Source organism: Octodon degus, unplaced genomic scaffold (assembly GCF_000260255.1).
Source record: "Octodon degus isolate 3935 unplaced genomic scaffold, OctDeg1.0 scaffold00077, whole genome shotgun sequence".
In the NCBI taxonomy this organism is placed as follows: domain Eukaryota; kingdom Metazoa; phylum Chordata; class Mammalia; order Rodentia; family Octodontidae; genus Octodon; species Octodon degus.
The window spans coordinates 1357541-1365687 of NW_004524653.1; positions in this window are offsets into that span (position 1 = coordinate 1357541).

Here is an 8147-nt window from a genome sequence, read left to right on the forward strand (position 1 = left end):
GGCCCCCTACTCCATGTTCTTAAAGTGCTGGGACAACAGGCGTGTGCCATCACACCTGGCTCATGCACGCAATTTTCCTAAAGGCTTTCTTTGGCGTTTCACGTGCATTTATCACCAAGTGGCTCTCCTGACCACCTGCACTACCTTCAGCTGTAGCTCACCTTCAGTGTGTCCGTGGTCCCAGGGTAGAAAGGCATGGGGACAACTGTCCCCGTTTCTCAGTCACATGTATTTCTTTCTCAGCACTCTGCCTGTGCGCTGGATTAGCTTTCTGTTTGCTTTCAAGCATTCTCATAGAATATGGCCATTGTGTTTGGGTCCTGAACACATACAGAATTGGAGGGTGTGCTTGGAGTCTGACAAGGAGGCCATATGTCACCTTGTCTAACTATAGACACAACCACCCAGCTGGCACAGTGGTGCATGTCTGTAATCCCAGCACTCTGGGAAGCCGAGGCAGCAGGATTGCTAGTTTGAGCCCAGCCTGCACAATGTAGTGGTTTAGTGAGAACTTGTCTCAAAATTTTTCTTTTTTTTCTAAAAGGTCAGGGATGTAGCCCAGCTTCCAGGTCCTCGAAGGTCCAGGATGTCATGAGAGGGCCTCCCCTGTGAGGTGCTGTCTTGGGCATTCTTGAGGTTCCCTTTTCTGTGTGCTCTGCACTGGATTCAGCTCTGTTGTATGAGGTAAGCCAACTCTGCCTGTGCAGGCACCACCATGTTGCTTGTCACCTCCCAGCCCAGACTAACCTTCACGTGGACTTGAAGACCTATTCAACCTTCTCCACTTGCCAGTCGCAACCACAAACTCTTGCTGTAACTAGGTTGGTTCAGGGAATCAAACTCAGGACCTTGCACTTGCCAGGCAGGCATTGTGTCCGCTGAGCTATATACCCAGCTAGAATCCTACTCATGGGCAGATGGATCCCTTCCCAGGGATCTAAGATCTCTATTCTAATGGGTCGAGATTGGGTCACTAGCAGCACAAGAAGGGACAGCGACCAACCAACTAGCCCCTCGACACTGCGCCCTCAGGTTAGAAAAGCTAAAATTCCTGACAGGTGACCTGCGGGAAGGCCATGAGGGCATACGGACCCTAAATGACTCAGGCACCTGAGGTTCTGGCCTGAGGTTCCTCCTGGCTGTACGCGCTCCGGGCACAGGTGTGGCGGGCTCCAGGCTCTCAGCCTGGAGGGGGATGGAGCCGCACCAGGTTAGGGTGATTAATTTTCAGGTACATATTTGTGCCTCAGGAATCCTTCCTACAGATTAAAAAGGAATCGCTGGCGCACGTATTGATTGCTGTTTGGTACTGGGATCGATCGGCGAATTATCGGATCGCCCAACCGGCAGGCCTCTGGTACACCTTCTCCGGCCCAAGCGAGATCGACGTGCGTGTCCAACGTGCGCACATCTGGTAAGCCAAGCAGCGAGCCCAAGCTGTGAGGCGCAGGGTCCAAGCCCTCCCCCACCGCCGAGCTGAGCCAGAGCGGAGGAAGCCCCGGAGCTCCTTCAGCTCTCTTCTGGCTGATACGTGGGCAGAGGCATGTGCAGGCCTTTTCTTCATTGCTAAGTTTATTTATTTTCCACCAGGCATGGTCATGCAAGCCTACAATCCCAGGCCTCAGGAGGGAGAGGCAGGAGGGTTGCCGTGTGCTTAAGGCTGGTCTAAACTACATAGTGAGACCCTGTCTCAAAAAAAAAAAAAAAAAAAGTGATTGTTCCATTTATCATCTGTATCTTGTTCTAGAATACGAGCCTGGGGACAGGAGGACCCTGGGTGTCCCCAGAGGCCTGGATGATGCGTGCTGCTGGGGGGTGGAGCTCGCTCTTGGTGGGCGGAAGGACGGGAGGAAATGTTGGCCTGCCAGCACGCCTCAGATGGATTTCGGGGCGCTGGGAGGAGGAGGGGGTGGGGAGGCGCGGGCGACGTGGGACGCGGCTGACTGTGCCATTCTGGGAGCACAGATGGCTGCCTCACTCTGTGGCCACCCCTGGGCTTTCTCCAGGCTGGTACGGCCTAAACTCCTCCTTCAGCGAGGCTGGGGCTGCGCCTGGAATGTTTCTTTTGTAGAAAGGCGGTTTGGTGGACGCCATGTGTAGACCTTGGTTGGAGCACAGCCTCTGAAGATGGAAATGCCTTGTGTGCCAAATTTTCTCCTTCTTCCTCCACACTTCCATCCTGCCTTTGTTCCTCTTCTCCTTTTTATCGTTATCCTTCCTTTTCTTCTCACCTCCCCAGTTTTTTGTTTGTTTTGTATTTCCATTTGCCACATGTTTTAAAGCTTCTCAGGCCCGGTGTGGTGACACATGCCTATAATCCCAACATTGGGGGAGGCTGAGACAGGAAGATCGCTGTGAGTTCCTGGACTAGCTATTGAGTTCAAGATCAGCCTGGACTACAAAGCTAGCCCCTGTCTCAAAGAACTAAAACAAAAGAAAAGACCTTCTCAGGTCTTCCTCTGGCCTGATCTAACAATACAAAATTAGAAAAGGAAGAGGTTGTTTGGTGGTAAGAACTTATTATTAACCTCTGTTGGGAGTGGCAGTCACGGGGCTAGCTGGGTAGAACTTGGTAGATGGGTATTCCAGAGAGATCCACACCGATGTGTTCCTGGTGCCAGCCGGGAGGTGTTCTAAGACCCTGGGGGGAGTTGCTCCAGGGGGCAGTGGGCCACTCTATAGTTCTTTCTACTTTTGCAAGTGGGGGGACTGTCTAGAGTAATAATAAAAAGGGAAATGGAACTAAAAGGGGTGCTTGATTTTCAAAGGAGAAGAGGAGGTTCAGATGATCAATAGCTTCCAGTCTTATTCTAATTAGCATCATTATTGTTGAAAAGGCCGGTGACCAAGGCTTGTGTCTACACAGGAAGTGGAGGAGGTCTTGCTGCCTCAGATCCTGATGGCTTCCCTCGGTCACTTGCCCCCCTTCACCCCTCAGTGCCCACCCTCCCTTCCCCTCACATTTTTACTTTGAGACAGAATCTTGCTGAAGTGCTAATCTGCCGTGGCTTAGGGTTCAGACCTGGAGCCCTCCTGCCTCAGCCTCCCAGAGCGCTGGGATTCCAGGCCAGGGTACCGCGGCCCTTCCTTTCTCCGGGCCTTTTCTTTGAGCCTTTTTGGGTGGAGGGGTGGTTTCATTCCTTTCTCCACCTGTGGCCACACCCTTGCGAAGCCACCCAACTTTACTGCAGCGAAGTCCAGCCATTAACATCTTCTCTTCACAACAAATACCCGCAAAGCAACCGTCCCAGATCTGGGAAACCACTGTTTATGGTGCCTCCCTGGAAGGGGGAGGCCGAGTGGGTGCAGACTGGGACGGCCTTTTCCCACCTTCTAACTTCCAGGTGGCCTTTGGTGGTGATGCCAGGTTTTTATGGTCTCAGTGCCCTGGTGTGCGCAGAGATTTTGGTTGCAAAATACACTTGTGCGTGTACAAATGGAACACGCATGCCTGTCCCTCTCTGACCTCTCCCGGGAGCCAGCTTGGCTGCGCGGGGCGGAGGCCATTTCCGCATTGCAGCCCTCCGGGACTCCGAGGCCCGAGCTTTGTTCCCGGAAGTCCCGAGGTCCCCGAGCCTGAAGTCCTGGCCCGCGCGCTTCCCGCACACAGCTCTTCTGAGGATTTTGCTCTCTGCTCAACCCCTCTCCACAGGAATCTGCCTCCGTCGAACAACAGTCTGGCCCTCCTCCGCGTTATTATTTAGTCCCAAATCTCCTTTTTTTTTTTTTTTAGCCTTCCTCCACACCTTTACAACAGTAGAGTTGAGAAATGAAAGTTGTTAGTATTTACAGTGGTTTTGTCATAAGGATACATGGTGGAAGGATTCAGTGAGCTACTAGTTTATTGCGCCTGGAGTCCAGGATCCGCCTGGCCACTGCACCGCGTGGTAAAGTGCACAGCCCACGCCTCAGGCCTCACCAGAACTTGGCTCCCTTCCCCCCACCCAGGCTGCACCCGATTTTCACTCTTTTTTTTTTTTTTTTTTTTTTTTGAGACAGAGTCTCGCTGTGCAGTTCAGGCTGGCCTTGAGCTCACTTTATAGACCAGGCTGGTCTCAAACTTACAGCGATGCTCCTGCCTCAGCCTCCTGAATACCGGGACTACAGGTGTGCACCACCACACCTGGCTGTTCTAGATCATTTTTTTAACATCTGCGAAATCACTCGCCTTATGGGGTTTGTTTTTAACCTTATGGGGTTTCAATTGATCAACGAATGTAAAAAATAATTTTGAGGTAGAAGACCAACCTTTCCAGGCTTCATTGTTTTAGCTACTCAGAAAATATTCCAGAAGCATCTGGAAACGTCGTCTCTACCCACTGGCAGCCTAGTGTGGTGAGAGAAGAGAAGCCCCCCCGGGGACCCTGACCAGCCGCTCCGAGGCAGATGGCCCAGCAGCCCTGGCACACAAGCCGCCTTCCCAGACCCCACTGTGGGGCAGATCCCTTTCCACATCCCGGTCCCACCGATTGTTATCACAGTCCAGATAAGGGCGGCCAGAATGGTGACCGGCTTCTACTCACAGGCTCCTGGTTACTCAGAGGCACAAGATCGTTGCACCTATGCAGATAACTGGTACAAAGACACCTGGGAGAAACAAGCCTGTCCCTGAAGAAAAGCCCCAGCACTGCACTCAGAGCGAGCCTGCACTCGCCGCCTGCCTTCCCGCCCGGTGACAGCCCCTGGCACTGGCCCACGCAGGGCCCTGGGCTGAGGATTCCTGAGCTGACACACAGCCTACTGAGCCCCTACTAAGCGCTGTCGGGGTTCCGAGCAAGGAGCACCAGACCCAGCTTCTGTTCCCTGGATGTGACAGGAGTCATCGAGGGTGCCCAGCCCCGAGTGTATGCAGGCGTGGGAAGGAGGGAAGTCACAGTGTCCCCTCGGCGAGCACCCCAGCCGAGAAGCCTTTGGCCAGTCCGGCTCTGGATGGAAGCTGTACTGAACCTCACTTCTTGCATCTGTAGCATGACGGATCTCAAGGCTCTGTGCCGTGCTACTCCCAAAGGTGCGCCTTTTCCTATAAGGGACAGGAGCCTAGGAAACCCGGGATGCCCCAGAGGTTACAGAGTGACCAAAAGCTTATAACTGATGGCCGGACCCCAGGCTGGGCACGGCTGGGCACAGCTCCTATCCAATGCAGGCCCCTCAGCTCCCTAACCTTGGTGATCCAGGTATTTACCTCTGGGAAGCAGGGTCAGACGTAGAGGGAAGCAACCCAGGCAGGACTCATCATCAAGCTATGTCCTTTTGATAACAATGTTGATGGAAAGACAGTAACGGAGCTGGGCTTGGTTCAGACATGCAAGCCGTAGTCCTAGCTGCTTAGAAGGATCACAGGTTCAGGGCCAGCCTGGACCACATAGCAGTATTCTGTCTCAAAACAGAGCAAAACAAAACAAAAAAGGAAGAGGGCATCTGGGGCTGTAGCTCCCATTCCTAAGGCTTTATCCCTAGCTCTGAAAAGCAAAAACAAAAGTTAATTAGTTAATTAAAGTTAAAAAGGCTGGGCATCCCACTAGGTAGTGTGCCTGGGTCAATCCCCCACACCAGGGAAAAGAAAGGGAGGGGTGTCTGGTAGTGGTACAAGGGAAATGGGAAAATCTAATGAAATTGAATGAGGAATTTTGTTATATAGATGGTGGGCTTGGTAAACAGTCACAGGTATCCTCTCGTATTGGTAGGGGGAAGATAAAGTATCACCATGCCACAAGGAGAAGCATTCGGAGGCAGCCTAACTCCCTTTTCTTGCGAAAGAGTGCAAAGACAGCAAAAAGCTAATGCCACGGAGTGAGGGTTTTTTTTTTTTGCTGAACTAGGGATTGAACTCAGGCCCTTGTGCTTGCCAGGGAAGCACTTATTCCACTGAGCCCCAAAGTGAATGTTTTTCACAAGCAATTTGACAAGTTTTGCCACAAACATGACTTTTACACCAAAAGAAAAGGGTTGATGAAATGTACTGCGTAACAATTACAAATGTGGACGAAATAAGAGACTGTCCGCCTGTGTTTCCCTGCTGGGATTACAAGGTGTCACCTGGGACGGACAGAACTTGGGGTTGTCCCTTCTGTGCACAGCTTTTGTTGTTTTTGAGAAGAGGCCTCAGTAGGTGACGCAGGCCTCCTCAGCTGGCGACCTGCTTCAGCCTCCCGAGTGCTGCAGTCACAGGCATTCGCATCCATGCCCGGAGCTCTGGGCAGAATTGTAATTTTCTGTCCTTTGTAGGGATCCAGAAGTAATAGGTAGGTACAAAGTTCACATCAAGCCCGATGTGGTGGCTCCAGCCTGTAACCTTATACTCTGGAGGTTATGACAGAAAGATTGTGAGTTCAAGGCCAGCCTGGGCAATTTAGCAAGACCCTATCTCAAAAACATGATAAATAAAAATATATATATAAGCCCTCAGTATCTGTGTTAGCTGTGCTGGCTGCGCAGCCTGTCTCCTCTGGGGTCTATCGGGACCCTCCCATCTGCAGGACACAGAAAGGCGGCCTGAACTGGCCACCGGCTGGGACTTCACTACAGGGTCCCCTCTCCTCGCAGGATGGGACAGTGCGAAGTTGCCCGCTCCTTCCACTTCACAGGTTCTGTGGTCTACGCCCAGGACACCCGCTAACCTTCAGCTCCCAGGCCGGCAACTTGCAGATGCTGATTCCCTCTGAGAACGACAATGGGAGACAACAGTCCAGGAAAGAGCTCACCGTCCTGTGCACAGCTCCTCCCGGCGGCGCCTGCTCAGAGGGAGCCTTTCCACCTTGGCGGCTCCCTCCCCACTCGAGAGCTCTGGTTCTCAGATCTGGCTTTCCACCTGCAGCTGTGGCAGCCCCAACAACATTGGAGATGCGGAGCCCAGAATCCAGGGTCCCACCCAGAGCTTCCGAGCCAGAAAGCAAGCAGGCAAGCCACACCGTCCCCCGACCAACCCCACCTCTCTGCTGCTGCCCACCGGGCGTAGTGGCCTTTGGAATCTAAGCTGCCTGCTTTTGCTTTTTTTCTAGTCCAGTGTAGCCGTGAGCCGCAAGTCGTGTGCCCTTACTGACCCTGTTATCTGAGATGAGCGCACAGTAGGTGCTCAGAAGCTACTGGAGCAGGGTGTGATGGCACTTGCCTGCAGTCCCAGCACGTGGGAGGCAGGGGCAGGAGGCTAGCTAGGAGGCTGAGGCCAGTCTGGGCTACAAAGCGAGTTCAAGGCCACCCTGCACATAATAGTGAAATCCTGTCTCAAAAAGATTCAAAAAAGAAAAAAGAGCCGCCCAGAATAATTCCTTAAACAAATGCTGCCTTGCCACACTCCATGGTGTGTACCTAGAATCTCAGCTGCTGGAGAGGCTGAGGCAGGATAGGCCCAAATTCAAGGCCAGCCCGGGAATCTTAGCAAGTGAGACGCCGTCTGCCAAGAAAAGGCTGGGGATGTAACTGGGTGGTAGAGAGTTTGCCACAACTTTCTAAATACCTACAGTGCCATGGGAGGTGGCACATGCCTCTAATCCTAGCACTTGAGAGGCTGAGGCAGGAGGATTCCTGTGAGTTGGAGGCCAGCCTAAACTGCAGAGTGAAACCCTGTCTCCAAAACAAACAAACAACAACAACAAAAGTTCTACCGTATACTAAGGAAGTTTCCACACCTACATGGTGGGCAGAAGCCAAGCTTGTGGCTGGGGTAGGAAAATGGGCTGGCTATGGAGTGACAGGATGCATACACCTATGCTGATGTATTTGCATTGTGTGTAATAAGTTATTAATTAATTAATTAATTTATTTATTTATTTATTTTGGCAGAACCAGGGATTGAACTCAGGCCCTTATGCTTGCCAGGCAAATGCTTATTCTACTGAGCCATCTCCCCGGTCCCCAAAATACTTATTTTTTAAAAATTATGAACAAATGTATGCATGACCCCAGCAAACAAACAGGAGCAGAGGACAGTCAGAAGCACACAGCGAATGATTTACCTCCTGATAGACAGACATTTTTTAAAGTTTTTGAAGTGTCTGGTTAATGATTAACTTGCAAAAAACAAAAAGCCTAAGAACCTGGCCCTGCTCTTGTACAAGGAATGCCCCACTCGGGGCCAGCGGTCCCATGGCCCGGGGCCCCTTTTGCAGGGTTCTCGGAGCTTGGTGGAGCAGGCACGCTTGGATCAGGAC